This window comes from Tenrec ecaudatus, chromosome 2 (assembly GCF_050624435.1).
Source record: "Tenrec ecaudatus isolate mTenEca1 chromosome 2, mTenEca1.hap1, whole genome shotgun sequence".
Lineage (NCBI taxonomy): Eukaryota > Metazoa > Chordata > Mammalia > Afrosoricida > Tenrecidae > Tenrec > Tenrec ecaudatus.
The window spans coordinates 38601899-38609793 of NC_134531.1; the positions used below are offsets into that span (position 1 = coordinate 38601899).

At 38.4% G+C, this 7895-nt stretch overlaps 1 pseudogene; it reads left to right on the plus strand.

Annotated features, from left to right (window-relative positions):
• The first annotated feature begins 7520 nt into the window (after positions 1–7520).
• Positions 7521–7633, plus strand: LOC142442142 (small nucleolar RNA SNORA5; annotated as a pseudogene).
• Positions 7634–7895: the final 262 nt, after the last annotated feature.

A 7895-nucleotide genomic window follows, 5' to 3' on the forward strand; every position in this document is an offset into this window, starting at 1 on the left:
TGAATTACTTTGCATCATTTTCAATGAACTAGTGATTTTAATTTAGTTTCTATTTGGTGGAAGGCTATTGAAGTAAGAAGGGAGTTATTTTCCTTTCCATGTTAAACATACAGCCAAAAAGAACAAAAATATTTTTAAATAAGAGAGTCATCGCAACCTAATTAAAAGCTTCAGGCCAAATGCTGAGAACACAGTGGTTGTCCATTCTAAAACAAACATTAAAAACAGATTCTAGTTGGCTTTAAAAAGTCATCTGGCTAATCATCAAAATGACAATGAAAAGACAAAGGAAAATTAAAGATGGAAATGTTCTGAAATGAATAAGAAAAAAAGTCAGGTTAAATGAATAAGATCTAATAAATCCATTCATTTGGCCAAAGCACTAAACACATGTGTGTTTTCATGGTTAGCGGAGCCTAACTTGATTTCTAAAGATCACATTTAAGGAATGTTTGGTGGGAACACTGATGTTTCTGGGTTTTCCTGCTTCTAAACAAGCATCAATACTCACCTTGCATCTATATGCTCTGAATCTTAAAGATCCGTTAAGGTGCCAGCTTTCAGCCCATTCTCTGAAGACCAGAAGATACATACAGTGTGCACGTCTTGAAACCAAGATAGTTTCATGAGTGCTTGGAATTCATGGAATTAGTGTCTTCCATGAAAGAATGTTATTTATCAACCATTAGAAGATCATGTATTTTCAGTTACCAGTACTTTCCTACTTTAGGAATTACCGTAATTTATACCACACTTCTAATTGGGTTCATTTTTGTCCAGGGTAGTAGTGATGTGATGCACATAGTTTTTCTACTTTTCACTTATTAGCTTAGGTAAATTATTTGTGTCTGTTTTTTTAGGGGGGGGGTTCTACTCCACAATCTATTTTATTTACTTATTTGAAAAAATCACTTTATCGGGAGCTCTTACAGCTCTTATAACAATCCATACATCCATTGTGTCAAGCACATTTGTACATATGTTGCCATCATTCTTTTCAAAGCATTTTCTTTCTACTTGAGCCCTTGGCATCACCTCCTATTTTTTTCTTCTCTCTCAACCCTCCCACTCTCATGAACCCTTGATAAATTATCATTACTTTCATATCTCACACTGTCTGCTGTCTCCCTTCACCTATGTTTCTGTTGTTAGTCACCCTGGGTAAGTGGGGGTTATATGCTGATCATTGCAATTGGTCCCCCCTTTCCCCACCTTCCCCCTACCCTCATGGTGTTACTACTCCCATGATTGTTCCTGAGGGGTTTATCTGTCCTGGATCCCATGTGTGCTCTTATCTGTACCAGTGTTCATGCTCTGATCTAGCCGGATTTGTAAGGAACAACCAGGGTCATGCTAGTGGTGGGGAAGGAGCATCAAAGAACTAGAGACATTTATGTTTTGTTGGCGCTAAACTGCACCCTGGTTAGCTTGTTTCTTCCTTGTGAACCTTCTGTAAGGGGATGTCCAATTGTCTACAGATGGGCTTTGGGTCTCCACTCCGCCACATCGCCCCGCCCCCCTTGTATGCATTGATATGATTGTTTATTTGGGGTCTTCTGATGCCTGATACTTGATCCTGTCAACACCTCATGATCACACAGGCTGGTGTACTTCTTCCATGTGGGCTTTGTTGCTTCCAAGATAGATGGCTGCTTGTTTATCTTCAAGCCTTTAAGACCCCGGATGCTATATCTTTTAAGAGCTGGGCACCATCAGCTTTCTTCACCACATTTGCTTATGCACCCATTCTGTCTTCAGCAATTGTGTTGGGAAGGTGAGCATCACAGAATGCCATGTTATTAGAAAAAAGTGTTCTTGCATTGAGGGAGTACTTGAGTAGAGGCCCAATGTCCATCTGCTACCTTATACTTAACCTATAAATATATGTACATAGATCAATTTCCCTATCATTATATGTAAATATATTTACATATGTATGCGACTGTATTTATACCTCTGTAAATGTTCTTGCCTCCTAGTTCTTTCCTCTATTTCCTCTTACTTTCCTCTTATCCCATTATCATGTTCAGCCTTCATTTTGCTTTCAGTAATTCCTCTCGGCTACGTTGTACCTGATCACACCCCAACGGGCATTCTATGCCCTCCTTGCCATGAATTTTAGATTACTATTGTTCCCTTGTCTCTGGGTTTGTTGGTTTCCCTCTTCCTTTCCCCAACTTCCTCCTCTCCCATGTGCTCCCCAGCCCTGGAACCATCAACCCCACTGTTTTCTCTTTGGGATTGTTTATCCTGCCTATCTTATATAGATAGAAATGGGGGTGTGGAGCCTATAAATAGATCCAGGTCTGTCTGTTGATCTTTATGAATGTTTTCTGATCGAGTCTGATGAGGCGTCAAGCCCTGCCCCCAAAGCCTATTTTTGGGATTCCTTGGGGACTTCATTGAATCTTCAATGATACATCTAAAGTGAGATAATAATATAATCTACACTAACATTATTATAAGAATTAAGTGAGCATATAGATCATGACTTTACCACATTTGCTGGTATGTCATAAGCATTCTTTGTTTGACAGCCATATGGTAAAAGCTCCACATGACTTTTGTCTAATAAGGTATGTACTTTAAAATATATTACTATCTCAAGCTTTACACACATTCTCAGTTAGTAGAATATTTAATATTTATGGATCTACATGCAAGAAAGAAGACAGGAAGAGAGGAAAGAAAGAAGGAAGGAAGGAAAGGAGGAAGGCAGAAAGGAGAAAGTCTGAGGAAGGAGGCAGTGAAAGAGGGAGAGAAGAATTCTTGAGTGGACCTAATTGTTGTGCTAGACTACCCATAGAATGGAGAGAGGTTTGAATGCCCCCGGAGATGCCTCAGGAGAAAGGTATTTTTAACATCGCCTGGAACTCAGACATAGTCTGACACACAGGAGATTGCCCTGAGTCCAAATCCACTCTGATCCCAGATAAACCAAAAATAATAAATTGCTGTTAAATTACAACAAGTGATATATATTTTAGATTGTCTGGGATGTATAAATTACCTCAGGTGGACATTGTAACATTCTTGTCATTAGGTCCATATACATTGTGTTCTGAGTCACCAAAACACTAAATTACATACCCAGGGCCAGCAATCGTTGACATATAATATGTGGCTGTCATAGGTATAACTGTTAAATCTGCCCTCACAGTTTAGCGTGGACACTTTGGTCAGCCCTCCGCGAGGGTGAGAGGTTACTGTTAGTGCCATTGAGTCAGGTCCGACCCAGTGACCCTCTGTACAATCCAATGAAACCTCACCCCGTCCTGTGGCATCCTCACAATTGTGCGGATGTTTGATCTGATTGTTGCAATCACTGTGTCAATGCTTCTAGAGGAATTCCCTCCCCTTCACTGCCCCTCCACTCTACCATGTAAGACATCTTTCTCCAGTTCCTTATCTCTCCTGATAACACGTCCAAAACACATGCGATGAAGTTTCCCCATGCTTGTCTCTATGGAGCACTCTGGGCATATTTCTTCTAACATAGACCTGTTTGTTCCTTTGGCACTCCGTGGTACTGTCAATATTGTTCACCAACACCATCGTTTGGATGCATCAGAGTAGACAAGAATGATTATGTCCATTTCACAACTTGAACAAAGTAATAGCTACTTGTTTTTATCCATAGTTGACATGTTTGCACATATAAGGTGCACTTGAGCCCCGATGGTGTAGTGGTTGCACATTGGGCTGGAATTCTAAAGATCCGCAGTTCAAAACCACCAGCCACTCCTTGGGAGAAAAATGAGGTTTTCAAATCCCATAAAAATTTCAGTCTCAGAAACAAACAGGGGAAGTTCTACCCTGTCCTGTAGGGTCGCTATAAGTCAACATTGACTCAATGACACTGAGTTTGGTTTTTTGGAAGGTGAACTACCAACTGAAGTTGACAAATGATTATCATAAAAGAGTAAAATAACAATAGAAAAAAACCTTACATATGTACATATATGTTCATGACAGTGTGAAAAATTGCCCTCATAAGACTCTTTTTCCCAATTTCCTTATATATTTTCAAGCATAATGCACTTTGTTTATAAGGGTTTTTGTCAAATAGCCATATCAGAAAACTAAATATGTTTTTAAGGTTTTTCCATGGACTTTGCCTCTCAGTGTGAAAATTTTGATGCACACTGAGAGAATTGGAATCCCTAGAGGTGATTTTTTTTGTTTGTTTTAAACGTTTTATTAGGGGCTCATACAACTCTTATCACAGTCCATACATATACATACATCAATTGTATAAAGCACATCTGTACGTTCTTTGCCCTAATCATTTTCTTTTTTTACATTTTATTAGGGACTCATACAACTCTTATCACAATCCATACGAGGTGATTTTTTTTTAAAGCAAGCACCAGGTAATCCTTAAACATACAAATATTTGATCTGAGTAATCTTCCAAATGGACTTCACAGTAGAGACAATTAGGGACATTTAATGAAATATAAGTACTTAGTCCAGACTCTCATTCTGTGCCACGTTATTTATAGTTTGTTATGATCATGCAGTTGAATGCCTTGCATAGTCCGTACAATGCATGCAAACTCTTTCTTGTAACTCTGCTTTCAGCCATGATCCATCTGACATCAGCAATGTTATCTCTCTCCTTCCATATGATCTTTTAAATCCGGCTTGAATTTATGGTGGTGCCTTGTCTCTGTACTCCTGGAGCCCAGAGGTAGAGGACCATGGAAACCTAGAGAGGTCCTTAATGAGATGGATTGACACAGTGGCTGCTGCATCAGTGAATTAAAACATAACAAGTGTGGGAATGGCCCAGACAGTGTAGTGTTTTTGCTGTATTATACACAGGGTCGCTCTGAGTAGAAATCAATAACATTTATTACCTAAATCCATTTTTATGAATTTCAAAATAAACACCAGGTACCAATTCCTTCAGTACAAGTCCTGGGGGTTTTAAAAATGTTTATTTTTTATTTTACATGTTACATTATTTTCCTGGAGTTGATGTATAATTACCACAGTCTGGGTGGCTTAAAGCAATGCAATTTTATTCTAGTCCAGTTCCCAAGGTCAGAAGTTTAAAAATCACTGGACTAAAGTCAAAGTACTGGCAGGGCTAGATGTTCTAGAGACGAACTCGAATTTCCTGTTTTTGGCTCGTGTGATTTTCCTCAGATTAATTGGTTTGTTTCACATCGTTCTCCTCCTCTGTGGTAGCGCTATCCTTCTGTGTGGGTCACTAAGGACATTCTTAAAGGCATCTAGGGCCCAACCAGGTAATCTACAACAAGCTCTCCGTTTCAGGATTTTTAATTTAGCCGCCTCCACAATGTTTCTTTCCCCAGAGAGGGTAATATTCACAGGGTTCTGAAGATAAGACGGAGGTAACTGTGAGGCCAATATTCAGCCTATTACTCAGAGAAGCATGTGTTTTGTTCTTTTCAATAATGGCACGAGGTAAGAAGACTATCTTTCCCCAAATTAATTCCCAATTTATTTCAAAACACAAAATATATAATAATATAAATACCAATCATTTTTAAAATGAAGAGCTTCTAAATTAAATTGGGATCATGTTATCCTTTGCGATCTAATTTTATCGTTTACTAGATTGGAAAAGGAGACAGACTTTCGACAAGGTGGATTGCCACGGTGGCTGCAGCCGTGGGCTCAAACATATGAACGACCGTGAGGATGGTGCAGGGCCGGTGGTGTTGTGCTCTGTTGTACACAGGGTCGCTTTGACTTGGAACCGAGTCAGCAGCGCCCAATGCCAACAACACACTCCTCCTTTTCGTTTATACATCGCACTCTTCTAAAATGTCTAATGACAACATATGGTCTTGGGTTGACGTATAGAATTGAATTCTAGGTGACATTATCAACAAAATATGTTTTCAAAATGGAGGAAAGAACAGAATTTGGTTGGTGCCGGAGTGTAATTTCCAAATTCCAAGGTAGTATTCTCTGCCATATTTATATCCGAAAAACATTTTAGATGAGAGTAGGCTGTTGGGATTCATATATGGAACATAATAAATAAGAGTGCTAAGAATTCACTGCCGTCTAATTGACTCTGACTAATGACAACACTACAGGACAGGGTAGCATGGCTCGTAAGGATTTCCTAGACTGACTCTTCACAGGAATAGACACCATCCTCTTTCTCCCACAGAGAAGGCAGTGATTATGAGCTGCAGCCCCACATATAGCCACGGCTCCTGTAAAGCACAGTCAGAAACTCCAAGTAGAACTAAATAACATTCATTTAACGGTCAGACATTAAATGATAAGCAGCTAAGGTAAATGATATTCAGAATCTTAAAATGAGCTAAAAGTGCTGGAAGACATTTAAACCAAAATCTTCAATATAAAAATGATTACTAGTCTTTTCAAACAATATTTCTTCATTATGTGTTGCTGTTGCATGCCAATTCAAAAAATAATGTAGAGTGTGAAGGTTTGAGAGTTATCTTTGACAATTTTTATCCTCCAAGGAAAGGCAACATTTAGGCTTAGTAGCTCTCATCTGGAAAAGTAATGGAATTTCTAACATTAAGCTATTTTAATTAAAACAGAAGATTTGGCGTTATAATAGAATCTTTAACCTTTGTTAAATAAATGACCTTGTCAAGGGAACAGATGACGACGTGGCTGCTTCATGCTGACCTCTATCAGGGCCAGTTCTAAGCAGTGTGCTTTGCAAAGCATGTATTTTTACAAATAGTGCATGATCATTTCCTGTGGCCACACCCTAAATAAATAAATGACCATTTAAAAATTTCCTTGTAACTATTCTATACTATGTTGTAATTGCAAATTCATTGTAAATAGACCGTGCATTTTTGAGTAGTTGCCTTGTTATGTTGTATATACGACATTACCTAAATATCTTTCTAGTTCTACTCTAATGGTTTTTATTTAATATTGATTATAATGATTATCTAATTAACGTTGACTTTAAGAGATGCTTGAACACTTCCTAAGAAGTTCTGGTACTCCTTAATGTAACAATAATACAGCATGTTTACTACAAACTGAATAGACAAAAGGAGTCGAATGCAACAGCGTCGTCCTGGGTTGGATGTGTTGGTTGGTCAGATGATAGTCACTCATTAGCCAGTGACTTTCTTGCACATGCCATCGTCACAGTGAAATGACAAATGTACTCCATGCAAGACTCTTCTGGATTGCTTACAAAAAGATGACATGAAATGTTAACTGCACAAGTGGTGGGAGGACACTATATTACAAACAAAGAGAAAAAATATTTTAATCACACTCATCAGTGTTTCATTTTTCTTCCCAAATAACCAGATGTTCACTGAATGCTCATTAGGCATGCTTCTAAAACAGTGTGTTTTGAAGGACTGCTTTATTTTCCAATTTGTTGTGGATTGATTATTCATTTGCTTCATATACTGTTATTATTATTGTTCTTAGTGACCATTGAGTTATAAGTTATATATTATATACAATATTATAATATATAATATGATATTATATATTATATAATATTATGTATTATAATCCATGGCACTTCCAGGTATCATAAAATGCAATGACGTGCCCAAAAGGCTGCCACAGAGACACTGTAACCCATGGACCCTGTTCCTCTGGTGAGCCTCAGGGATACATTTTGTTATAGACATTAAAAAAAATGCAACGATGCATGCTCTTTTGTCATCTGTACAATCACTTGCATGGTTAAACCTAGTGCCAGAGCCAGCTTGTCAACCTATCCCATCCCATGTCTTCTTCATCCTCAGTGGCATCGTACTTCCCCAAGCATGATGTTCCTCTCCGGGAACTGATCTTTCTTCATGCCGTGTCCAAAGCAAGTGCACCAGACAATGTTCTGTTGGTCCATACAATCTTCACCGAGGCACTGAAAAATACCATTAAGAGGTCATTTA